General features: G+C 44.4%; 1 protein-coding gene across 4 annotated transcripts in view; it reads left to right on the forward strand.

The window, feature by feature from the left end:
- Positions 1-26,021, forward strand: part of HIPK2 (homeodomain interacting protein kinase 2) — a 190,128-nt gene that overhangs the window by 9,895 nt on the left and 154,212 nt on the right. The window lies entirely within an intron of this gene.

Raw genomic sequence — 26,021 nt, forward strand, 5'->3', positions numbered from 1 at the left:
CTGACATGACCAGAACTTGTACCCATGGGCCCTGGGGAAGGCCTGGAAGTGGGCGAGAGGCCTTTGGGGCAGGAATTCCCTGGGCCCCAGGGACCTAGGTCACGGTCGGGAGAGGACAGTGCGCAGCCCGTGAGGTGGCGCACCCCTTGACCTGGGGGACATCCCCATCCTAAGGGCAGTGGTGATACGGGGACTTCTTGCTGTAAAACTTGGGGCAAGAAAGGCAACTTGAAACGTTTCCTGTTTATACAAGTCATGGCTGTTGATTGCTTCACTGGATACTCAGCTTTCCTTTCTTTTCCTCTTCAGCCTTGATCTTCTACTGTGGTTGCTCCATTAAGCACACTTGATGAAACTGACCCATTTCCTGTTGCTTGCTATGGCAGCTCGATAACCAGTATGTTCCTCCCACAACGAAACTTGACAGAGAGCCCAGTAAATCGTATGGCTTTTCTGTTTCGTCTGTTGGAGCCCTTGACGGGCACAGCCTCTCCACGGCTCTCCTTCCTTGATGTTACGTCACCTCTCTGCTTCCACCTACTTATTACTTCCCACTCGTCCGCCCACAGCCGGGCTCCTTTACCGACCTGTTTGTTCTCTACTTTGTGTGTCTTAGCTGTGTGTTCGCATTGATACGCTCGCAGGTGTGAGGGTCCAGGTGGAGCGGCACGTGGAACCTCCCTTTGGGTCCATTTGTGCAGGAAACTGTCCGGAGAAGTGGTTCTCGGACTTTGCCAGTCACCTGGAGGGCTTGTTAAAACACATGGGTGGGCCCCACCCTCAGAGTTTCTGTTTCAGTAGGTCTGGGGTGGGGCTGGAGAATTTGCATTTCTGATTGAGAACCCCTGTTTTAGAATGAATGTATTCAGAATGAAAAATCAGTAAACCTTTAAAAGGAGGTGGTAGTTGTTTTGATTACAACTTCCCTTGGAGGAGGGAGAGTCAGAGACCTGACATGAGCATTATTTTTAGTCCTACTGCCCTTGTGTGGCCAAAACTTCCTGAAATCCAGCCCCTGGCCTTCCTGCCTCTGGCTGCGGGAGTGCCAAGGCCCCATCCTCCCTTTCCCTGGTTCTTCCAGAGCCAGCCAGTCTGTAATTCATGCAGGTTGGCCCTGGGGTCCTAGAGTAGACTGGACAGGTAGCATTCTTGCAATAATAATATATTGTCATTAACATGAAAAGCTCTGTGATCTTCTGCCTTTGCACAAGAGGCCATTGAGGCTTAGAGATGTTAACTAATGTGTCTCAGGTCTCAAGCAGTAACTGGTTAGAGCTCGGGCCTGAGCCCCACCTGGTACCAGAGCGTGCCCTTGTCTTGACCGGAAGGCCACCTTGCTTCTCACAGGTGAGGGGTCTGTGCCATATGAGACAAGGAGATACATGATTAGGACCCTTGGAGAAGGGGCAATCCCGGTGGGGGCTGATGGTCCTAGAGCATTAACGTCACACACACACTCCCGAGGCCCTGCTGTCCCACTTGCCGCTTCTTCAGGATCACGTTGACATGGTGATCTAGCACTTAGTCTGGTGGCTGGCAGAGATGCTGGATTATAGTAAAGGGCAGCCAAGACATGAACCCTCTTTGAGCAGCAAAACAGATAAAATATCTGAGAACAATCTTACTGAGGCCTCTAAGAAAAAACTGCTATGGGAAGATGATAACAGCTAATCCCTAACAAGCCCTAGCGTTGCCGGTTCTGTTCTAAGGTTTCACACGTATTAATTCATTGAATCCTTGTAGCAAGGCTGCAGGGTGGGTTCTGCTACCGTTGTGTTAGACAGAAGCCCAGGAAGGTTCCGCAGCTCCAAAGCGGCAGAGCTGAGGCTGACCCCAGGCAGCCTGGATGTAGAGCTCGCACCCCAAGGTGGAAAAGTCCTCCCAATCCCCTTCCTAGATGGAGAGTAAAATTTGGAAATACGTTCTTCTTTGGGTTTTTTTTTTTCCCCCTCCAAATGCAGTTGTTGTTTGTTTCAATCAAAATCTACATAAATGTTTCCAAATTTGAGAAACTGATTTCTGTTGTTCTTGAGAGATGAGGTAGTGGGCATGGAACAGTCAGGCCCGAAAGGGGAGCATAGCAAAGGGGTGAGCTCCACCACGTGTTAAAACAAACCGTAAAACGTCAGATTTGGCACGAAATCTGACAGGCCCATCAGTGGGGCAGAATACATGAGCCAGCTTGAAGGCCCTGTTGTCTGAGCATTTAATAGATGATGAAGGAGGTGCCACAAAGCAGTGGGGGAAAGGAAACCCGACTGAACAAATGGGAGTGGGGCCATCTGATAGCAATTTGAAAAATCTCAATGGACGTCCTCACCTCGCACCATTATACCAACATAAATTCTACGTGATTAAGATGTTAAATTCAACAAAAATCTGTCGAGCGCTTTCAACATGCCAGGTACTGTTCTAGGTGCCGGGTGTACTTCAGTGAACAAAACAGATGAACAGCCCTACCCTGAAGCAGTGTGCATTTTAGTAGATGAAGGTAACTAATCCAGTGGTTTTGGTTTTGGTTTTGGTTTTGGTTTTAAGCCTAAAAGAAATAGAAGTGGCTATTTATTAAACCTCTGGAGGAGCTGAAATTTCTAAGCTTAGAATCTGTGGATAAAATCACAGAGCAAAATAATCAATAGTTTTGTCAGTGTAACATTCCCCAAATGTTAAGGTTATTTCTGGTTTTACGATCGCGAGATGTTCCTCAGTGTTTATTCAGTGTAGCATTACGGTGTGTCTGAATTTCAGGAGAGGTTCTCCGAAGTAGAATTACTAAATCAAGGGGTGTGAACATTTCTCGGGTTCTAGATATGTGCCGCCAGATTATGTTCCTTCCCGAAGTATTTTTGTATCAAACAAATCCAACCACCTAGATAAAGGCTTAGGTTTACCCACCCCTTCCTTCAGGAAGGAGGAGTTCCTCTCTTCTCAGGGGATGTATCATTTCCAAGGGCTTTGGGTACAATCTATACATATCAGTAACTCCCAAACTTGTATCTCTACCTAGATTTACATTTTTGAGTTCCAGAGCCTCAGAGCCAACAATCGACCCGACATCTCTGTTTGGATGTCCCACAGGCATCACATTGAACACGTACAAAGAAAATAATTTTGGCCAACCCTCTGAAATATGTGCCTTTTCCAGAATTCCTTGTTTCCGTGAATGGCATCATCTTCTACCTAGTAATTGACATCAGAAAGCCGAGAGTCATTCTTGACTTCATTTTGCTTCACATTTAATCTATCACCAAATTTTATTGATTTTTGCCTCCCAAATATAGCCATTCTTGTTTCTCGCCAGAGTTATGCTCTGTAAAGCTGCCACAACATGAATTAGCAAATCCTGAAGCACTGCTCCTAGGTTAGCTGCCTGCAAGCCTCTAGTCATATTTTTATCAGCCGATCGATACATAACCTTGTCTACGTGTGCTTCTGTTTAAAGACATCTTCTTTAATGTATAGTGTTAATTCATTAACATTGAACTCAAAGGCTACAGCACTATTAGCTCATGCTTGAATGAAGCTCACCAGCACATGTACTTTCTCTGTAAGGCACATCGCAGCCTTTTTGCATTGAAAAACACTAGATTGTCCTTCAGCACTGTGCTTGGGGATCATTTTTAAATCCCCAGCGAAATCCACAAAAAATGCAAACCACACGGTACTAAATAGACAGTGGAGAGTATACTTGCATATAGTAAAAGAGCGGAAACTAAAAGGCAGAGCGTGGCCTCATTTGACCTCAGCTGGGAACACAGTGTGTCAAGGCATGTCCGGAAGTTACTGTGAAAGCACGCTCTGAGTACTGATTTTGGGATTACAAATAAATTTTAGTGAGTTGGTGAATTCGCAAATACGGAATCTGCGAATAACGAAGGACCACTTGTATATGGTGAACCTATCCATTTCTTTCTATACTGATGTCCCCTGGCCCAGTGGTCAGCAGACTCATTCTGGAAAGGGTCAGACAGTAGGTACGGTTGACCCTTGAACAATGTGGGGTTAGGGGTGTCAACACACAGTCAAAAATCCATGTATAAATTTTGACTCTCCAAAAACTGTACTAATAGACTGGAAGCCTTACTGATAACATAAAGAGTTGATTAACCCCCTTTTTTTTTGTATGTGTGTTATATAGTGTATTCTTACAATAGATTAAGCTAGAGAAGGGAAAATGTTATTAAGAAAATCATAAGAGAAAATACATTTTGGGGGCTATATTGTAAAAAAAAAAACTCTCACATAATTGAACTTGTGTGGTTCAAAGCTGTGTTGTTCAAGGGTCAACTGTATTTTAGGATTTACAGGCCGAATGGCCTCTGTCACAGCTGCTCGGCTCTGCAGCTGTGGTGAAAGCAGCTGTAGACAATGCGTAAATGAGTGGATGGCACTGGGTTCCAGTAACACTTTATTTACAAAAGCAGGCTTCGGCCGGATTGGCCCTCAGGCTGCAGTTGGGAATCTTCTAGCCTAGTCTAACCCACGGTTGTGTCTCATCTGGACTGTCTTCCTGACCTGTCTATCCCCCATGTCCATTCTTGAGCCTCCAGCCAACGTCCATGGTGATAGGAAGTGTGAGTTAGATCTGATCCCCTCTCCCACTTCAGATGTCCAGCTGTTTCCATCACACTTCAGATAAAATCCAAAATCTGAATATCATGGCTACAACACGGTCCCTGCTGATTTGTCCAATCTTATTTTATGCCAGGCTTCCCTTCTTTGCCCTGTCCGGGCCTCTTCCAGGTCTGTGACTGTTCCCAGCTGTTTCCTGCTTCAGCACCTTACTTCCAGTCTCTCTGCCTAGAATCGTCTTCTGCCTCTTGCCTGGCTGACTGCTATTCACTCTGTAGTCATAACCGAAATGTCACTTCCTCTGGTGTGAATTAGATGCCCCTCTTCTGATCTCTAGGCGCCCCGTTCTTTTCCTTCACAGCACTTACAGTCTTTACCTACCTACTTCCGCCTGCCTTCCCCATTAGACTGCAGGCTCTGTGAAGATAAGAACACGTCTGTGGTTGTGTCTGTTCTCTACTCGAGTTGCCTTCATGCACGTTGCAGACACTTCCTAAGACTTGCTAAATCAATGGATGATTGTACAGCACAGTTTTGTTCATATAGATTTTTCTACACTATAGAAACCTGAAGAAGTCACCCTTTCAGGGCATACAATATATCTTCCAAAATTGAGAGTGATAGTTGAAGAGAAAAGTCATCCTGAGAAGTGGATTTGTAAATGGGTGTGAGCGTGTCTTTATTGTTCAAGGGTGTATATACCTGCCAACAGGTATATCCGGCCCAACGTTTCTTCCCTGGGACTTGAGTGCTGTGTTAAGTCCTGCTAGGCTCCCTTTGCTCCTGGAGAGTTATTGAACCCTGCCGGTAACGTCTTCTCCCAGGGGAAGAGAGGGTCAAGTGTGCTCGAGGAGGCATTTGGCACCCCTTTAAAGACTGCCTACAGTGTGAGTCTGGGGAAGAAACCTTTGATTTGTCAGAGAATCGTTTTAGCATTGAAATCCAAAATCAAAGAGTGTTCGCAAGTCATTCCAAGAATCCTGCATGCTAGAGATGGACAGACAGCATATTTTGGAAAGATGATATATCATTTCTTAGATGGTCTTTCGTGGATTAGCATTGTAAGATTTAAAGCCTGTTTAATGTCTTTTGAAAAGATGTGTTGTTATTGGAAACACTACCTGTGCGTTATAAAAAGTTAGAAAATACAGGCAAGCAACACAGACATGCACACACTTTCTCTTTTCTTCTCTCGAGAGATTACCACTGTTATACATCGCAGGTCTTTTCTGTGCATATAAACGTACAAGCACTTTTTTTTTTTTTTAAGAAAAACCAAGATGATATATTACTGTCTCGTAATCTGCTTTTTTCAGTGAACAGTTTCCAGTCTTGTATTTCAGTGAAATTCATTTCATTTCATTCCTTGTCCATATTCACATTTCCTTAATTGGCCCCCAAATGTCCTTTGAAGACAGTTTGTTGAAGTCGGTATCTAATTGGGGACCACGCACCATGTCTGATTTAACTTTCTTTTAGTCTCTCAGCCTGGCACAGTCTCTCTCTGAAAAAATGGACAGTTTCCTGTAGAAGTTCTCACCTTTTCCATCTGCGGGCTCGCTTCTTTAGGGCATTGCTGCACCTGCTTCTCCATCCCCTGGATTTGCTGAATCTAAAGATTCCATGGGTTCATCAAGTTCACCAGTTTGCTAGAATACCCCAGAGGTGATTCTGTGCACTTCATTTACCTTCCACTTACCTACTCGTAGAGAAGCTGAGATTGACCCCCTGGATTAGGGTTCGGGCAGCCCCAAACCCTTCACTGTCCAGTTCTCTTCCCCCCCTTGACACCAAAAGCGATCTGTGTGGTGTAACTTTGGTATATAGACCATTTGCCGAACAGTTTTAGCACCAAATGATAAGTCTTGCCTGTCATCTTATGTTCATTAGGTTTTGTGAAAAGATGCTTTTCTAATTCATTTCTTGTACTGGGTTTTCTCTCATCTTTGGGGGCTGTCTGGTTATCCGGAAAAAATTCTTCTAATGTGAAAGGCAGGATCTTTGCTAATACTCCATCCTTAATCATTAATTTTCAAAGTAAGGAGTTGTATAATAGTCTTTTCAAATAGTGAGAAATGAGGTTTTTTTCTGTCTTTTTTAAATCATTTTATAGGCATGAGTTTGTTTTTTTCTTTTAATTGGTTTGGTGTTTTAGTCATTAATCTTTTTGTTACATCTTCAGGCAGTGAGGACCCCTTCGCTAGCTGCTGTGACCTTTTGACAGGACCTTCATAAAGTTTTCTTACTAGATGGCACAAAATGCCCAAGGCTCATCTTGGACTTTTCAGTGGTCTCAAACAATGGTATTAGAGACCACAGTCTGTGCGTTAGGGGTGGTTATTGCTACAGAGGTGACTTGTTGCTAGGCAATTCCAGTGGACGGAACTAGAAAATACATATTGTTAAAAAGTTAGAGTTCCAGTTGACTAGTTTAGTGTTCATTTCTCTGTGGTTTCACTCAGTTTCCTCAGTTCTTTCTTTTCTTTTCCTTCCTTCCTTCCTTCCTTCCTTCCTTCCTTCCTTTCTTTCTTTCTTTCTTTCTTTCTTTCTTTCTCTTCCTAAAATTTACAACCAAGTTAGTTAGCATATAGTGCAATAATGATTTCAGTAGAATCCAGTGATTCATCCCCTACGTATAACACCCAATGCTCACCCCAACAAGTGTCCTCCTTAATGCCCCTTGCCCATTTAGCCCATCTCCCCCCCACTGATAACCCCCTCCAACAACCCTTAGTTCATTCTCTATATTTAAGAGTATCTTATGTATTGTCCCCCTCCCTGTTTTTATATTATTTTTGCTTCCCTTCCCTTATGTTCATCTGCTTTGTATCTTAAATTCCACATATGAGTGAAGTCATATGATATTTGTCTTTCTCTGACTAATTTCACTTAGGATAATGCACTCTAGTTCCATCCCTGTTGTTGCAAATAGCAAGATTTCATTCTTTTTGATTGTGAAGTAATACTGTACTCCATTGTATATATATATACCATATCTTCTTTATCCAATCATCTGTTGATGGACATTTGGGCTCTTTCCATACTTTGGCTATTGTCAATAGCATTGCTGTAAACATTCAGGTGAATGTGCCCCTTTGGAACAGCACACCTGTATCCTTTGGATAAATACCTAGTAGTGCAATTGCTGGGTTGTAGGGTAGTTCTATTTTTAATTTTTTGAGGAACCTCCATACTGTCTTCCAGAGTGGCCGCACCAGCTTGCATTCCCACCAACAATGCAAAAGAGATCCTCTTTCTCTGCATCCTCACCAATATCTGTCATTGCCTGAGTTGTTAATGTTAGCCATTCTGACAGGTGTAAGGTGGTATCTCATTGTGGTTTTGATTTGTATTTCCCTGACGATGAATGATGTTGAGCATTTTTTTCATGTGTCTGTTAGCCATTTGGCTGGCTTCTTTGGATGTCTTCCCCGGTTCTTTACTGGATTATTTGTTTTTTGGGTGTGGAGTTTGATAAGTTCTTTATCTGATATGTCATTTGCAAGTATCTTCTCCCGTTCTGTCAGTTGCCTTTTAGTTTCGTTGATTGTTTCCTTCGCCGTGCAGAAGCTTTTTAACTTGATCAAGTCCCAATAGTTCACTTTTGCTTTTGTTTCCCTAGCCTCCAGAAACACGTTGAGTAAGAAGTTGCTGTGGCCAAGGTCAAAGAGTTTTTTGCCTGCTTTGTCCTCTAGGATTTTGATAGCTTCCTGTCTTATGTTTAGGCCTTTCATCCATTTTGAGTTTATTTTTGTGTATGCTGTAAGAAAGTGGTTCAGGTTCATTCTTCTGCCATGTCGCTGTCCAGTTTTCTCAACACCATTTGCTTTATTCCATTGGTATTCTTTCTCAACACCATTTCCTTTATTCCATTGGTATTCTTTGTCAAAGTTGAGTTGGCCGTATGTTTGTGGGTCCATTTCTGGATTCTCTGTTTTGTTCCATTGATCTGTGTGTCTGTTTTTGTGCCAGTACCATACTGTTTTGATGATTACAGCTTTGTAATATGTCTTGAAATTGGAGTTGTGATGCTCCCAGCTTTGGTTTTCTTTTTCAGGATTACTTTGGCTATTTGGGGTCTTTTCTGGTTCCATACAAATTTTATGCTTGTTTGTTCTAGCTCTGTGAAGAATGCTGGTGTTATTTTGATAGGGATTGCATTGAATATGTAGATTGCTTTGTGTAGGATTGACATTTTAACAATATTTGTTCTTCCAATTCATGAGCATGGAATGTTTATCCATTTTTTTGTGTGTCTTCAATTTCTTCCGTGAGTTTTCTATAGTTTTCAGTGTATAGATTTTTTTACCTCTTTGTTTAGGTATTTTATGATTTTTGGTGCAATTGTAAATGGGATCAATTCCTTGATTTCTATTTCTGCTGCTTCATTATTGGTGTATAGAAATGCAACTGATTTCTGTGCATTGATTTTATATCCTGTGGCTTTGCTGAATTCGTGGATTAATTCTAGCAGTTTTTTGGTTGTAGGGAAATCTTTTGGGATTTCCTTGTAGAGTATCATGTCTTCTGTGAAGAGTGAAAGTTTGAATTCCTCCTTGCTGATTTGGATGCCTTTTATTCCTTTGTGTTGTCTGATTGCTGAGGCTAGGACTTCCAATACTAAGTTGAATAACAGTGACAAGAGTGGCCATCCCTGTTGTGTTCCTGACCTCATGGGGAAAGCTCTCTGCTTTTCCCCATTGAGGATATTAGCAGTGGGTCTTTCCTATATGGCTTTTATGATCTTGAGGTATGATTTTTCCATCCCTACTAACAGAGGGTTTTTATCAAGAAAGGATGTTGTATTTTGTCAAATGCTTTCTCTTCATTTATTGAGAGGATCATGTGGTTCTTATTCTTTGTTTTATTAATATGAGGTATCACATTGATTGATTTGTGGATATTTGACCAGCCCTGCTTCCCACGTATAAATCCTACTTGATCGTGGTGAATAATATTTTTAATGTGTTGTTGGATCTGGTTGACTAGTATCTTGCTGAGACTGTTTGCATCCATGTTCATCAGGGAAATTTGTCTGTAGTTCTCCTTTTTACTGGGGTCTTTGTCTGGTTTTGGAATCGAGGTCATGCTGACCTCATAGAATAATTTGGAAGTTTTCCTTCCATTTCTATTTTTTGGAACAGCTTCAAATGAATAGGTGTTAACTCTTCTTTAAATGTTTGGTAGAATTCCCCTGGAAAGCCATCCAGCCCTGGACTCTTGTTTTGTGGGAGATTTTTTATTACAAATTCGATTTCTTTACTGGTTATGGGTTCTTTCTTCTTTTAAGTTCATTTTTTTATTTATGCCATCTCTACACCCAATGTGGGGCTTGAACTCATGACCTCAAGATGAAGAGTCACCTACTCCACCAACTGAGCCAGCCAGGTGCCCCCCCCCCCCAAATCTATTTCTTGTTTAACCTGTAAATATAATTATAAAGTTTTGAAATACCAATACGTATATTATTACAAATACTAAAGCTACAAAGGAAAGCTTAACACATCTTTGTAATTTTTGTCATCCTTAGAAGAATGCATCCAACTAAGTATGTGTATTTAAAAACCGTGTTCTAAAAGTACTTAAAAATAAAGCCTTCCTCACGGTGATTGTGTCACCAGTTTGACATATGTATTAGGTTCATTTCTTTCAGTTTCTTTTCAGTTAAAGAAATTTTGGGGGATGCCTGGGTGGCTCAGTCGGTTGAACATCCGTCTTCAGTCCAGGTCATTATCTTGTGATTTGTGAGTTTGAGCCCCACATTGGGTTCGCTGCTGTCAGCGCAGAACCCACTTCAGATCCTCTGTCCCTCTGTCTCTCTGCCCTTCTCCCGCTCGTGCTCTTTCTCTTTCAAAAATAAACATTAAAAAAATGGAAGAAATTTTTAAATTTAGCTTTTTTGGGATAAGTAATGCATTTTGCGTGACCGAAAGGTCAGAACTATGAAGGTATTAAATCTGGATGACAGTTATATAGGAATTTATTTTCTCTACATTTCTTTTTGTTTGAAAGTTAAGATAATTAAATTTTAACTACAGTAGACTCCCCTGATCTGCAGGTGATAAGTTCCAAGGCCCCAGTGGATGCCTGAAACCATGAATAGTGCCGAACCCTATAGATGCTGTGTTTTTTCCTATACATAACATTCCTACCATGAAGTTTGCTTTATAAATTAGGCACCGTAAAAGAGTGGCAATAGTAACCAATAATAAAATAGAACAGTTATGAGAATATATTATAATAAAAGCTGTGTGAATGTGGTGTCTTTCTCACAATATCTTACTGTACCACACTCACCCTTCTTGTGGTGATGGGAGGTGATAAAGTGCCTGCATGATGAGACGAAGTGAAGTGAATGACGTAGGCACTGCTACCTAAGCGGTAAGCTATTATTGACCTTCTGACCATACGTCAGAAGGAAGATTATCTGCTTCTCCACCGCGGTTGACCTCGGGTAACTAAAACCAGGGGAAGCGAAATCATGGATGGGGGAGAGGGGACTATGCGTATAGAAAGATAACGCGCAATGAAGTCTTGCTCTCTTTCCTCATAGATAACCATTTTTGTTAGTGTCTTGGCATTTAACTCTTTAAGTCTTTCATTTTGTAGATTCAAATTAAGTGTGTGTGTGTAAGCGTCCTCTTATTCTCCTTTGTTTGTGTATATTAAAGGTAACCTACCTTGTATATTCTGCATCTTAACCTTTTTTTCTTAATGTTTTCTAGAGCTCTCTTCCCTATTAGTACATAGAGATTATCTTCAGTCTTGTTTATGGTCACAAAGTACTCCATTTTGTTGACATACTATGACTTATGGAACATTAACAGAATCTTGGCTTGTATCCATTTCTCTGCTATTTATAAACCATCTGTAATTGATAACTTTATATCCATGTCATTTCATCCTCGTGCAGGTGTATCTATGGGATATAGTCCTATAAATGGGACTGTATGGTCAGAGGGTGAGTACATCTGTAATTTTTTTTTAAAGATACTGACAAATTCCTTCTGCCAGGATTTGTACTATATTTCACTCACACAGGCAATGTAAGAACATGCCTGTTTCCCTAGAGTTTTACCTATATTATCTGTTGTCAAATTTTTGAATTTTGCTGATAGGTAAGAAACGGTATTTTGATGTAGTTTTAATTTATAGTTCTTTTATAAGTGAGCTTGAGGATCTTTTCATTTGCTTAATTGTCATTTTATATATATATTTTTGTGTTTTGAACTTTATACATTTTCCTACTGTGTTGTTGGTCTTCTTTATTTCTTAGAGCTCTTTATATATTGTCTGTGATCTGAGTTGCAAATACTTTTTTCCTGGTTGGCTGTGTATGTTTTGATTCCCTTATGGTGGTGGTGTTTGCCCTTCGAAAGTCTGTTTAATTTTATGTAATCGAGTTTATATTTTTGTTTACGGCTTCTGTGTTTTGAGTCAGAGTTAGATACTTCCCATTTCAGGTTTTAAAGTTCTTTCTGGCACTTTTGTCATTTCATCTTTTCCACTTACATCTTGGGTCATTTGGTGTTTATATTAGGGTCTATTCTGAGGTTTGGAGCCAAGTGTATATTTTTTCAATACTCAACTGTCCCAACACCATTTATTAAAAAGCTTATACTTTCCCCACAGTATAATAAGGTCTACTTTATCATGTATTAAATTCCTTTAGGCATGGATGTGTTTCCAGACTATACTTTTTGACTGGTTGGCCTGTTGTCCGTTACTGGGGTGTCTATTGTCTTTTAGTTAATATCTGAAAGATATGAAAGTTCTTCCCCATTGCTCTTCCTTTCCAGAGTTTTCCTGGCCCTCCTCCTTGTTCGTTTTTCCATATGAATTTGAGAATCCACATGTCTTGATTTCAGAAAAACATACTGGCTTTTCTTTTTGGGATCACATTAAATTTATAAATTACTTTACAAAGTCAGCTCTTCTCATCTAAGATCACGTTTTCTTTCCATGTGTTTTTGTTCATACTTTCCTAACATTTAAGGTTTTTTTGTGTGTGTAGAGATCTCAAATTTATTCTTGTAAACGAAGTCATTGACTTTTAACTGGTCGTTTTCATCTATGAGGACTATTGATTTCCATGTGTATTTTTTTGAACAGCTTTATTGAGATGTAATTCACATAATTCACCCATTTAACATGTATAGTTCAGTAGTTTTTAGGATATTCACAGAATTGTGCAGTCCTCACCACTATCCAATTTTATAACATTTTCACACCCCAGAAGGAAATCCTGCACCCCTGTCCCACTCTCCTTTCATTCCCTGGAAACCACTAATCTACTTTCTATTTTGGAATTTCATGTAAATAGAATCATGCAACATGTGGGTTTTTTTGCAACTGGCTGTTTTCACTTAACATTATGTTTTCAGGGTCCATCCATGTTGTTGTAGGTGTCTGTCTTTTTTATCACAGCCCTCCATGTGGGTGTGAAGCAGCATCTCATTGTGGCTCTGATTTGCTGATTGTTTGTAATGTTTAGTTTCCTTTCGCCACCTCCTCTAGTGAACTGTCATGAGGGCAGGGAGCAAGCTTTCAATTCTGAATCCCCAGTGACTGCCATAATGCCCGGCAAATGTTTGATATTCAGTCAAGTCTTATTTAACGAATAATTGGCTCTGTTATATTTCTATACCGCCTCTACTTTTTAAAGTTAAAATGTGGTTTAGCACATATAAGTTGACTTTTAGTTACTCTAGGCAAAACATAAATAGAGGGTGTTTTTCTCCCCTCTGGGAAAGTCATGTGTGAATCCAGCAGCCCAGTAAAGACAATTTTGTATGATATATGGTTTGTGATGATCAGCATTCATTTTTCTTTCTTTTTTTTTTTTTTTTTTAATTTTTGTTAATGTTTATTTATTTTTGAGAGAGAGACAGAGTGCAAACAGGGGAGGGGCAGAGAGAGGGAAACAGAATCTGAAGCAGGCTCCATGCTGTCAGCACAGAGCCCGAGGTGGGGCTTGAACTCATGAGCAGTGAGATCATGACCTGAGCTGAAGTTGGATACTTAATCAACTGAGCCACCCAGGCACCCCAGCATTCATTTTTCTTACGTTAGACTGAATGACTGAGAGTAGCTGGTGTCTAGAAGACTCATTATCTTTTCAGGAGGATGATTTTAAGCTGTAGATTCTGTTGTTATTGGAGACTACTTGGCAACATATTAAAAATAGAGATGCAGGGCGCCCGGGTGGTTCAGTTGGTTAAACATCTGGACTTCAGCTCAGGTCATGATCTCGTGATTCATGGGTTCGAGCCCAATGTTGGGATCTGTGCTGACAGCTCAGAGCCTGGAGCCTGCTTCAGTGTCTCCTTCTCTCTCTGCCCTTCCCCTGCTCACATGCTGTCTCTCAAAAATAAATAAACATTAAAAAAATTTTAAAAAAACAGTAGAGATGAGAACTTACGTAAAGGTATTCTGGGCCTGGAAACATGGCGTTTCAAATGAGATTAACTCATATATTTGAGAAGTCCTAAGTTTACTAAGGTCTGTGTTCCAGAATTCCCTTTGTAAAGCAGCTGTATAGACACAGATCAGATTTAACAATAGAAGAAAGTGTTATCAGTTAAGATTAGGGTCTCCAGCTGACCTTAAAGAATATTTAGCAGCATGGCTGATGCTTGTGTGGGGGCAAGAGGAATATAGGAAATCTCTATGCCTTCTGCTCATTTTTGCTGTGAGCCTGAAACTGCTCTGAAAAATAAAGCCTATAGTAAAATTGTTTAAAAGAGAGAAAGTAGCTGAAATACATATTTTTCATAGCAAAAGGGAATAATTAATGTCAGAAAAATAATCTTGAATAAGAAATGATTACTTTAATGTCAGCGTATGAAGAAAGATATTTTAATTATAAAAATTGGTGTGTGTGTGAGAGAGAGAGAGAGAGAGAGAGAACGAGTGTGTGTGTGTGTGTGTGTGTGTGTGTATGTGTTTGCAGGAGACTTTGGGGTCACTGTCCAAGGATTTAGGGGTCAAGCATCCCGGATTTTTATATTGCCACAGTTTTGTTCAAAATGTGTGACTTTTAACATGATTGTTACCCTCATATTATTAGGCATGTTTGGGTGGGGGGGTAAGAGGGAGGGAAAGATTGATTAATTCGCTGATTCGTTCTTTCATTCATTGACTGGGACAGATTGATTTCCCTGAAGTGTCTGGGCCTGAGAGATGGGGAAGTAGAACATGGGTTGAAAGTACGTGCATTTGCTGTAAGGAAACATTTGTCTGAAGGGAACTGAGAATTGAACTGTATGAGACGGAAGCAGTATCTCAAGGGCAGATGGATTTAAAAAAAAAAAAGGTAACTGTGGATCCAGCTTGAACCGATGATTTGAAAGCCACAGGGAGCAGATTTAATCAAACTGTAAGGAAGAACATTATAATGCTGCAGTCTCTCCACAAATGGACAGTTCTGGGGAGCAGGGATTCCTTTGGTACTGGAGGAATTCAAGATGAGCATCTTTCGCTGGGCCTGCTGGGGAGTGGGATCCAGTATAAGATGGATGGGTGGACGAGAAGAGCTCTAAAATTTCTTCTGAGGGAGAAGGTAATCGTCCTGATAGGACGCAATGTGTCCGAAATATGTGGTTCCGGCTCTGTTCCTCGCGACCTCCACGAAAAGGTCTTGATGCCCGCCCCCCCCCCCCTTCTGTTTTCCAGCTAAATGAAGCTTCGGTTGGGTGTGTGTTTCCTTGACCCAGAGCCAGATGACAACACTTATTTGAGCATCTCGCGTTCGTGCGCCTTCTGTTGCGGGAGACTTAGAGAAAGTAACTCTTGTTAAAATGGCTGCGAAGGCCGGACAAGGGCCCGAGGTGCCCTAGCTCTCGTGTCCAGTCCTGTTGAGGCCTCGCTGTGGAGCAGCTTTCCCCCTGCTTCCGAAGGGTGCCTCCCAGGGAGAAGTCAGATAACAGCTCGGCCCGGCCCCTTTCCCTGTTCCTGCGTCTGGCACCCATCTTTGAAGTCAGGTTGCAGCCCAACGGGCCGAGCTGCTGCCCTCCCGCTCCTTGGTTACTCAGCGCAACCTTTAGTCCAGGAAGAGTGCCAGTCTTCATTTCCAAGAATCGTATCTCCCTAGATGGGGCAATCTGCTTTAAATGCCTTCTCAACCGGCGCCTTCCCCATCTGACGATTGGCATAATTAAAGGAACAGGTTCACCTTGTTAGCTGCTTGTACCGTGCTAAATCGGGGTGGGTGGCTGGGGCCCACGTCAGGGTGTGTGCGTGTGTCACCGTGTGTGCGTGCGCGCGTGTGCACAAATATCCCGTCCTCCAGCCCTCAGAGTGGCCATTTTCGGAAGTGCTCAGAGTCGTAGGCAGACGCAAGTTTTACTTTTCACACTTTCCCTATTGTGCTCAACCTAAAACAAAAACTTTTTTTTTTTAAGCAGGCTTGCTACTGTACGCACGAGGCTTTTTTTTTTTTTTGTATCTTGCCAGAACGAAAGTTGAGCCAAGAGAGAGCCTCCTCCCTGCGTCGTCCCAAGTCGGAATTTGTTTGCTCCCTCCTGACATTTGTTATCTTCCTCCACGAATCTTTGCCCTTCACTCACGCTCCCGGTGTCGGGCGGGTGCCGTGCTGCTCTTCATCCGCAGAGCCGGGACCGGGCTCAGCGAACACTGTGGGATGGAGAGCGTCTCCCGTGGTCGCTTGCCCGCTCTGACTCCCAGTCCAGCTGACAAGCCAGCCCCTTCCATTGGACTCCTTTGGAACCCGGCTTCTTATTACCTGCCACTCGGCTTAAACCAGAGGCTTCTCTCAGGGCACAGCTGCGACTGGTGCTACCCTCTGTTCTGCGAAGGCGGCCGCGGTTCCCGAGCCCTTCGCTCTCAGAAGTCAGACCCGCAGCCGCATTTGAGGCCCACTGCGTGTAAAGCCCTGTGCTAGGTGGTTCGGCTGAGAACGGAATAGAAAACATGACCGTGCTTCTGGATCACTTTACAGACGAACAGAAGAACCTGGGGACAAATGCCCACCTGGGCTCTCCCTGGAACAGGTGGACATGCCCTCTTCTGGGACATGCACTTGGAGTTGATTTCCTGGCGGTGAGGACACATCTGTGCTCACGTCTGCCTCATTTGCCACCCAGGTCCCCTTCGTGGTGAAATCTGGCGTGCGCACGTGCAGGCCCCAGCAGCGGTGTCGGACTGACGCTGGGAGTTAGGAAATGTTCAGTCGGGCTCTAGAGCATCTGTGAAGGAAAGCCCTTCATGTCTCAGGAGAGCAGGTGCGGCCGGCTCTCCACACGCTTCCGCACGGTTTACTGTTTTGGTTTCTGCCGTGAGGAAATATGGGTCAGTGAGAAATAGGGTTTGCCTTACGGGAGGTGACTTTGGAGAATCCTGTCCTCAAAAGCAAAAGAAGCCGAAAGACAGGGGGACGGAGGGAATGTTGGGTGTAGTGGTCCTAACCCCAAGAAGTTAACTTTGGGTGCGTTCGGGAAGACTGTGGGTTTTGAGCAGTTCAGAAGTGAGATGGGTGTGATTTGGTACAGGAGGGAGAGAGGGGAGCGTGGAAGTGAGAAGTCGCGTGCAGGCACCCTGAGTAAAGAGACGGCACGAGACAGGTGTCATGGCTGAAGGGAGACCATGCAGAGTCTGGCTGTTGGGGGTTACTAGAATGTAAGAGAACCTTCTTTCATTTTGTCATGTGTGAGATTATCTGGAGAGTGGAGAAGAGCTGCGTGATGCCTTACACTTCAGGTGTCTCCAGGACACCTCGGCGGGCTGGGTGTCCTCGAGACTGCAAGAGGAACAAGGCCTGGGCGGGACACCGCTGACCTCTGGGGGCCGTGGCAGCACAGCGGGGAGGCGGCGAGGAAGGAGCTTGGACATCAGTCCCTGCTCGACCAGAAGATATGTCTGTGTGCGGGAGGAGGTGGCTGAGTGGGTGGGTCAGAGAACATCTAAAATAGTTTCTGGGCGTGTGGGTGTGCCCATGTGTGTCTGGTGCCTCTAAGAGAAAAAGCAGATAGAAAGGCCATATTGCCAGTGACCCAAGAGCAGCAGCATTGCAGTGTAGAAGCACCATTGCCTGGTCCGGAGAAAACACAACTGTCTTGTGCTTTGAAACGGACTAGCAAGCTTTCCTGGCCTCCCTCTCTCCCTCCTTCCTCCCTTCTTCTTTTGGGGAAGAATAAGAGCTATGCGTATGTAGTGGTGGCAAATTCAGGACTCATACAGAGTTTCTCAAAGCATCTCTCTGGCGTTTCCCTTCTAGCCTTCCCGTGGTTCAAGGGAGCATCTGGAGAGCTGCCTTCGGAGGGTGTTTTCCAGGAGCGTTGCGGTTCTTACGGCATCTGCCTCCTCCGGCCCTTTGTCATGTCTCATTTATCCTTAGAGCTCCCCGAGTGTGCGGTTTCGTGCCCAGCCCTTAATGAGGGTAAAAATTAGTGTATGTGGTTGGCCCTGCAGAAATCCCTGTTTGTCTGTCCAGCCAGCCAGCCCACCAGCCCACCAGCCCACCAGCCCACCAGCCCACCAGCCATCCAAATAAGCGATTCTTCAAACCAGGAAACCTTCCCTAAAGGCCCCCCGCTGTTCTCTTCCCCCTTGGGTAGAAGTGTAAGTGCCCAGCCCAGGCCAGTGACTCCCGGGCACAGGAAGTGCTTAGCCTAGACTAATCGGGATGGGCCCCTGAACCACCCTGGGTGCTAGTGTTGGGGGTGACACTTGAACCAAATCAGGGTTCTGCCAGAGGACAAAGCGGAAATGGCTGTTAGGAAGGCAACTTTATGGTGCCTGCTTCAGCATATTAATTATTTTACTTTTTACTCTGCATCGTATTTTTTTTACTGAAAAAAAATTTTATTTTTTCTAAATTTGGCTCTCTTTACTATAGTAATTATTTTCGTTGAGTTCTATTCAATCAAGTGTTTACACCTCACCTTGTTTTACAAATTACGCTTTGTTTTGTGGTATAAACACAGATACTACAATAACCGATACAATACAAAAGAACATTGAAGAACAGGAAAAATCGAAATAAATATAAAAGTTCAAGGCCAGGAGGAAAAAGTATCACAGGTATGCAGACACTGAGACCCCCTACATTGCTCTGGCTGAGCCTCCTATCGTGTCTGAGGCGTCATAGGGTCAAAGAGAAGAGGGAAGTGCGGTCACTTCAGTAATTCTTGGTGCCAGAGAAGGAAGACATACTGAGTCTTTAAGAGAAGCCAGAGTTTTTAGTTCTTTTGTTGTTTGTTTGTTTTTTAAGTAACTCTCATGACCCCGAGATCAACAGTCGCAGGCTCTACCAACTGAGCCAGCCAGGTGCCCCATTTATAAACTAAATTGTGCATGTGGACTTTTTGTTTTTATCTCGGAAGAATCAAGTGGTATCATGAACAGGGTGTGACGTTCCCACAGCAGATGAACAGCTGGGTTCTTGTAGCTCTTTCTCATAGTCCTCCTGATGGGAGACTCAAGGCAGAACTTCAGAATGCAACTTAGCAAAAGGAATGCTAGCCTCAACAGGTACGATTTGATGCAACGCTAGAACCCAAAACACCCAGCGCAAGGGCTGGTCTCCACATCCATCAGATAGTCTCCATAACCATTACTTCTTTAACTGGGGTGTGTGTGTGTGTGTGTGTGTGTGTGTAGGTATGTATGTATATCTGTATACACTCACATGATACTAACACGTACGTGCACGTGTATATGTACGTCTATATGAAGAGACAGTTCGGGTTATATTCCATTGCCTACCCTGCTGTATTCCAGCTCACTGATTGAGGCTTTAAGAATCGACCTGGTAAGTTTGACATCTTCTGTAGAAATTAAGGATTCTATTTGAAACACTCACAGAGGAGAGTTCTATTTTTGTAAATAGGATAATTGGGTGGAAAACTGTGCTAATATCTATCTTTATTTAACCACTCCCAGGGACAAAGCCTAACTGTTAAAACTGTGAGTCCATAACCAAGGAGCCACTATTTACCCAGGGACAGTGTCCTCTGTATGGAGGCTGAACAGTTCAAAAGAGTGCAGAAGCCGAAAGCCAAGACCATTCAGGTCCATCTTAGTCTCCAGTGTATAAACAGAGGGTGGGAAGTGACCAGGTAGACTGAGGCAGGTTAGTAGGGAGGAGGGGAGAAGAGTAAGTGACACCACCACCAACTGCCAGGAACGTTATGTGGCAAAAGGTTATGGAAGAGGGCTTCGGGGAGTGTTAAATGAGACAGTAATTGTGTCCTGACAGACCAAAGTTTTTTATTTTAAGTGACATTTGATGATCTTCTTTCTGTCCTTGTGCAGATTTGAGCAGTCGATGGCAGTATAGCAGGCTTTACTGCCTACTCTACTCAATGCCAGGGGAAGGTAGGGATGGGAAGCATTTATAGAGCTCCTACTGTGTACTGGGCATATCATAAAATGGTCAGGAGTGTGGCTTTGCAATCACAGGGATCCAGCTCCAGGCTCTAAGGTCGAGTTTCTTCATTCAAAAAATGGGGGCAGTGGTGGTACTTTACCTCACAGACTCATTGGGAGGTGTCACGAATATATCACCAACGCTCAGTAAATGTTAGTTATTAGAATGATGGCCATCAGTAGGTCTTTCTTTATATAAAGTGCGGCAGATCTCAAGCTCCCCATTTTACAGATGGGCAAACTGAGGCTTTAGGATGTTAGTTTACTACGCTGTCTAAGATCTTTCACCTAGTGTCAAAGCTAGGGCTCAAACCCGGTTTTCTAGCACTGGAACCCGTTGGTTTTTCTCTGTGCCTTGCTACCTGAATTTATGGATGGCTCTCATATCTCACACTGAGATGTTTGGGCAGTAAACTCAAGCACATTTCTGGGTACCCTGTGCTGCTGGATGACTTTCTGTTCTTTCTGTTTGCATTTGATAAGCTCGGGCACTGGTTTGTGCCATGACTGTGACCACCAAGCATTATGCTGAGGGGTCTGGGTCAGGGGAGACTTTCCCATTTGCGTCTGCCATGCCACCTGGAGAACATACCTGTACGATGAGTGAGCTTGGCTAGATGAACGTGGCTGAGTTTACCAGCCCTATATTTTGTGACTGTGACAGTTGTCGTGGTTTTCCTTTTGTACTTCTGCCAAAGTCTGTGTTTTTGGACCTTGTTAAATCTGGCTTAGTGGACTTGAATTGACGTTATGTATAATGGAAATAGCCTTATGTGGTATAAGTTTCTGCCTGGGGTCACCACCTGCTCCCACAAAGCTGAGCAGCCAGTAACTTCTTATGGATCTTTTCCTATTAATAGAATAATGGAAAACAGATGGTATGCCAGGAGGAGTGCTTTTTCTTGGGGGCTTTGAGGGCCTGTCATGGGCTGAATTGTGTCCCCCCTGCCCAAATTCATATTTGAAGTCCTAACTCCTCACACCTCCGAATGTGAGCTTATTTGGATACAGGATCATTGCGGATATAATTAGTTCAGATGAGTTCATACTAGAATGAACTTCTCCTCTATGGCTGGTGTCCTTTATAAAAAAGGGGAAATCTGGGCTCAGACACACAGGGAGAACGGCATGAGAGTGTGAAGGCAGAGATGGGGGGTGATGCTTCTACAATCCAAGGACCACCAAAGATCGCCAGAAACCACCAGAAGCTAAGAGGGAGGCCCGGAACAGATTCGCCCCCACAGCCTTCAGAAGAAACCAGCCCTGCCGATGCCTTGATCTTGAACTTCCAGCCTCCAGCGCTGTGAGAGGCCAATAAGCTAGTGTTGGTAAAACCAGCCAGTCCCTGGTCCTGTGTCACAGCAGCCCTGGCAAACAGAAACAGGGCCCACGAAGTGACTTCCCCGATTCGACAGAGAAACGAGTCACCTCACGTGCTTTGGTTACAATTTGCATTGGAGTGTGGAGTTGGATGTAAGCTTGGGAGTCAGGAAGTAGAAAGAAGACAAGCAATACAGACAAGCAGACCAACATCTGAGGAATGTGAGTGCTTGTTCTATGAAGGACGTTGCTCTGAGGTGACCTTTTACCTCACTGGGTTTTTTTAGGAAAAACCATTTGTCCATTGGGGTTGGAAATGTATTTTCTTCAAGACTACAAGGTGACAGCTTTCAAAAAATTAGACCACCTACAAGTTCAAATGTTACCACCCAGAATAGTTTTGTCTACTAGAACTTTCTGCACCGATTATAATGTTCTAGGTCCGTACACACTAAAATGGTAGTCACTTGCCACGTGTGACTGTTAAACACCTGAAACGTGACTGGTGTGGCTGAGGAACTAAATTTTAAATTCTATTTAATTTTAATTTTAATTTGCCACTGTGGCTGGTGGCCACGGTACTGGACAGTGTGGGGCTAGGACCCAGAGGCGAAAACGGTGCCTGGATTTTTAGTAAGGCTCACGGGAAGGCTGGGCTAACTGGTCACCCTCACGTGTGGTCTTGTCCTCAGCTAAAGGGGCTCTGGTGGGAGTAAAAGTGAAGAACACAACAGAATCTTCTAGATGCTTTACTGAAAAGACGCTTAACACAGAGCTTTGTTAGATGTCACTTCTCAGAGCCCAAATTGTCTTACAGTAGTTAGTGCTCAGTAGAGAGATGGGGCAGATAAGTGAGCGTGAAGAGGGCACGGGGAAGGTGGGTGTGTGGCTCCAGGTGGACTGCATTTACTTTCAGGCTGTGCACGGGCCCTGATGTACCCCGAGGGACCTGTAGTCCCAGTGTTAGGACTGCAGGGATGTCCAGATTGGGCCACCTTCTCTGGAGGGAGGAGGGTCTCCCTCCGAGTCTTTGGTGTTAGACTGGCTTATGCAGATGGCCTGGCAGAAAGTACTGGCTGCAGCCCCCTCGGCCCAGCCCTCTGCCCTGGTGGCCACTGTCGCAGGATGTGCGAGCAGAGGATGCTGTTTGGGAGAGAGTGCACGTGGGATGTTTCAGAGTCGAAAACGGAACCCCATCCCAAGCATTACTAGATGAAAAAGAGCCCGTCTGTGTGAATGTTTTGGTCAGCCCTGGACAAATGACTTGTCATTGTATCACCGCTGGCTTTGGCTCAGTGCCCGGTATAATTTGAAAACTGCTTCTTTTTCCAGCTCTGCTTAGTTATCGTTTTGATTTCACAGAGAAGTAAATGGTTCATCAGTCTTAGGTTTTTCTAGCTCCTGAGACAAGTGATGGGTGCGGCACAGAGACGCTGCACGGCGGCATGGTGCCTGCCTCTCCCCGCGCCCCCCTTTACTCTGGCGGGCTGGACTCAAAACAGCGTAGGGGGTGTTGTGGAAGGAAGAGGGAGTACATGTGACTGAACAGTTAGCAGGTGGATGTTCAGCTGGAGTTTGTGGGTCCCGGAGGGCAGAGGTTTCGTTTGAGAAGAGGCTGAGGGAAAACCGCTTGTCAGCCTTTAGCACGTTTGGTGACTGGTGCCACGTGCCCGGGACCTGGGGGACACCAGTAAGCAATGAGGGCTAATAGTGCTAATGCTCATATAGCGTTACGCTGTATTAGCCCACTTAAGCACCAGCTCTCTCTTCTCCAGGAACTTATAAACTCACTGCAGACGGGGTTAGGTAAAGCAACAAAAGATAGCAAGTGACGCAAGGTCATTTGTGCTGAGCACCATCAGAGAGGCCCGAAGAGGCAACCCTGAGGGTCCCAAGCGGCCAGCGATGTCTTACTTGGTCTGGTCTTTGAAGGACGGCCTTGGTTTGGACGGGCAGTGCGGGAGCCCGTGGTGGCTCCAGGCAACGGTGCACAAGGCACGGCTGGGGGACAGTGGGTGTCAGACTTGGCACGACTGGAATAAGTCACAGGTCGCAGGTTTTTCCAACCGAATGTGCTTATTTGACTGCGGTTGCCATCAGCAGATGGAGAGTTCAGAGGGACTACCCTGAAATAATTCATAATTTGCAGATGCAGTCAGTAGCCCCGGTGCGTCCATGTGCCTTTCCGTTCCAGCAGAATACACGCAAAGAAGGGCTCACAGCCCCACCTGCTCTGCTCTTCCTGGCTCTACCTTTTATTTAATAACCCTCTGTGACCTGTGCACGTGAGGCCATCCGTCTCTTCTTTTTCTCCTTTGCTGTGTTTAAATAGACTTGGCTGCTACTTGCTGTGAAGGACTTAACTAGTTAGTGGGTGGGATCGACCTAATTGAGTAAACATATTGAGTCTAGGACGGTGTTTGCCAGGAGCCGCCCAGGAGGTGGACTCCAGCCTGGAGCGGAAGAGGAGGGAGAGAAAGGAGAGGGGGAAGGAGAGGGGGAAGGGGGAAGGCCAGCTGGGCATTTCGCCCAGGCCGCTGGGGGCGCTGTGAGGACAGTATAGTTGTGGGAGAAAGGGAAACAAGGGAGGGGTAGGTTTGTGGGATGGAGAACAGGGTCATGACCTTGATTTGGGACATTTTCCGTATGAGACAGGACATCCCCGTGGAGACATTAGGTAGGCATTAAAAAAGCCCAATCTTCAGCTTCCCTCTCCTTCCCTTGGCAAGTGGTTCCCCGTAGAGTCACTTCGGATTGGCGGGGGGAAAGTTGCTCAAGTCTCCTGAGCCTTTATCCTCACACTTGAATGCTGAATCCAGAACTCCCCGTTCCTGCTAAGTAGTTCAAAAGCTCTGAGGGATCCTTGGAACAGTCGCACCCTGGTGGGACTTTTCAGAGCACTCCTGGGGTTGGGAGAGAAATTTCAGGGTAACTGCAGAATAATGTGAGCTATAACCGGCTTGAGTGATCTTCTAGCTGGGATCTGGATGTGAGACTGGCATGTTTGAAGGTTGCTGAATACCTGTTGACCCGCATGCCCCAACTGGGTGAACTCCATCTACCTTTTGATTCCTAACTAATCGCAGCGAACAATACATCAGCTTGTCTTCTGTCAAACGAGAGGGGTGAGCGTTCCCACCAGCCTCGCCGCCTTGGTTGGACAGGTCAGTTGACTGCCTTGAAGCTCTGCTTATTCATCTGTAAATTGAAGGGATTTGGCGAGCTGCCCTTTAACACGACTTCCAACGCTAGCATTTTATGTCGGTCAGGGATTCTTTGTCCAGGGAGTGCTATTTTTTCCATAGGAACCGTTCTGCAGTTGCTAGTTAGCGTATCACCCTGGCAAGAGGCGGCGTGGAGAGGTGGGCAGAGCACGGCCTTCGGAATCAGTGACCCGATCTTAAACCCACTCTGTCACATGGCTCGCTGCGCGACTCTGCGAGTTAGCCATTCCTCGCCAATCCTCAGGTTTTCTCGCTTGTGAAAAAGGGGATGATAATGCCCATTTCAGGTTCACTGGGTGATAATAAATGTCAAGCATCTGCGTTTGTGTCTTTTTTTTAGGCAGTTTTATTGAGATGTTTATATGAGAAACTCATACACCACAAGTTTGCCTTGGGTTTTAGTATATTCGCAAAGTTGTGCATTAATCACTAGTGTCTAATTCCAGAACATTCTCCTCACCCCAAATAGAAAGTCCACACCCATCAGCAGTCCTCCCCCACCCCCCATCCCACCCTCCCCATAGTCCCTGGCCACCACTAACCGTATTCTGTGTCTCTGGATTTGCCTGGCCTGGACATTTCATGTAAATGGAATCATACAGTATGTGGTCTTTTCAGTCTGCCTGCTTTTGCTCAACAGGACCCTGTCCGCCTTCTTTCGTGTATCCCCACTTTGCTCCTTTTCACTGCCGAGTAATGCTCCGCCGTATGGATGTACCGCATTTTGCTCATCCATTAGTCACTTGATGGACATTTGGGTTGTTTCCACTTTCTGGCTGTTATGAATAGTGCTGTGAACATTCGTACACAAGTTTCTGTGTGGAGTGTTTTCAGTTCCCTTGGTATCTCACTGTTCTTTTGATTTGCATTTTCCTAAAGGCTAATAACGATGAGCCTTTTTCATGTACTTGGTGGCCATTTGCATGTCTCCTTTGGAGAAAAGTCTTATTCAGGCTCTTTGCCCCCTTTTTTAAAAAATGGGTTATTTGTCTTTTTATTGTTGAGTTCTAAGAGTTCTTAGTATATTCTGGATACTATGCCTGGCATACAGTTTTAAATAGGCATGCAGTCAGTGTCACTTCCTGTCCCCAGGTTTCTCACAGAAGTCTGTAACCTTTTGAGGTGACATCTAGAACTAATTGCTCAGATGTTGCATCCCCAGTATCCTGAGTCCTACCCCCTACCATTATGTCTCGACCAGAGCTCTTAGCACAGGGCCTTTCTGATGAGCCATTCTGATCCTGGAGCCCAAATCTGGAACCGGGACTAGCAAGGGATAGCTAGGGTCTGGAAATGAGCTCTGGATGAATCCATTGGGCCAGTGGTTATTTCTAAGTCTTGGGCTATTTCTAAGTCTAAGTCTATTTCTAGTCTTGTTCTAGATGGAGGACTTAGGGGGTGATTGTACAGATTGGTTGTCGTTGTTTGTTTGTTTGTTTGTTTGTTTGGCTGCTACTGCACTCTGGTATCCTCTAGCCTATGCTGTGGGCATCTGGAAGCTGAGGCTGACGACCACAT

The sequence above is a fragment of the Neofelis nebulosa genome, chromosome 4 (genome assembly GCF_028018385.1).
Source record: "Neofelis nebulosa isolate mNeoNeb1 chromosome 4, mNeoNeb1.pri, whole genome shotgun sequence".
Classification (NCBI taxonomy): Eukaryota; Metazoa; Chordata; class Mammalia; order Carnivora; family Felidae; genus Neofelis; species Neofelis nebulosa.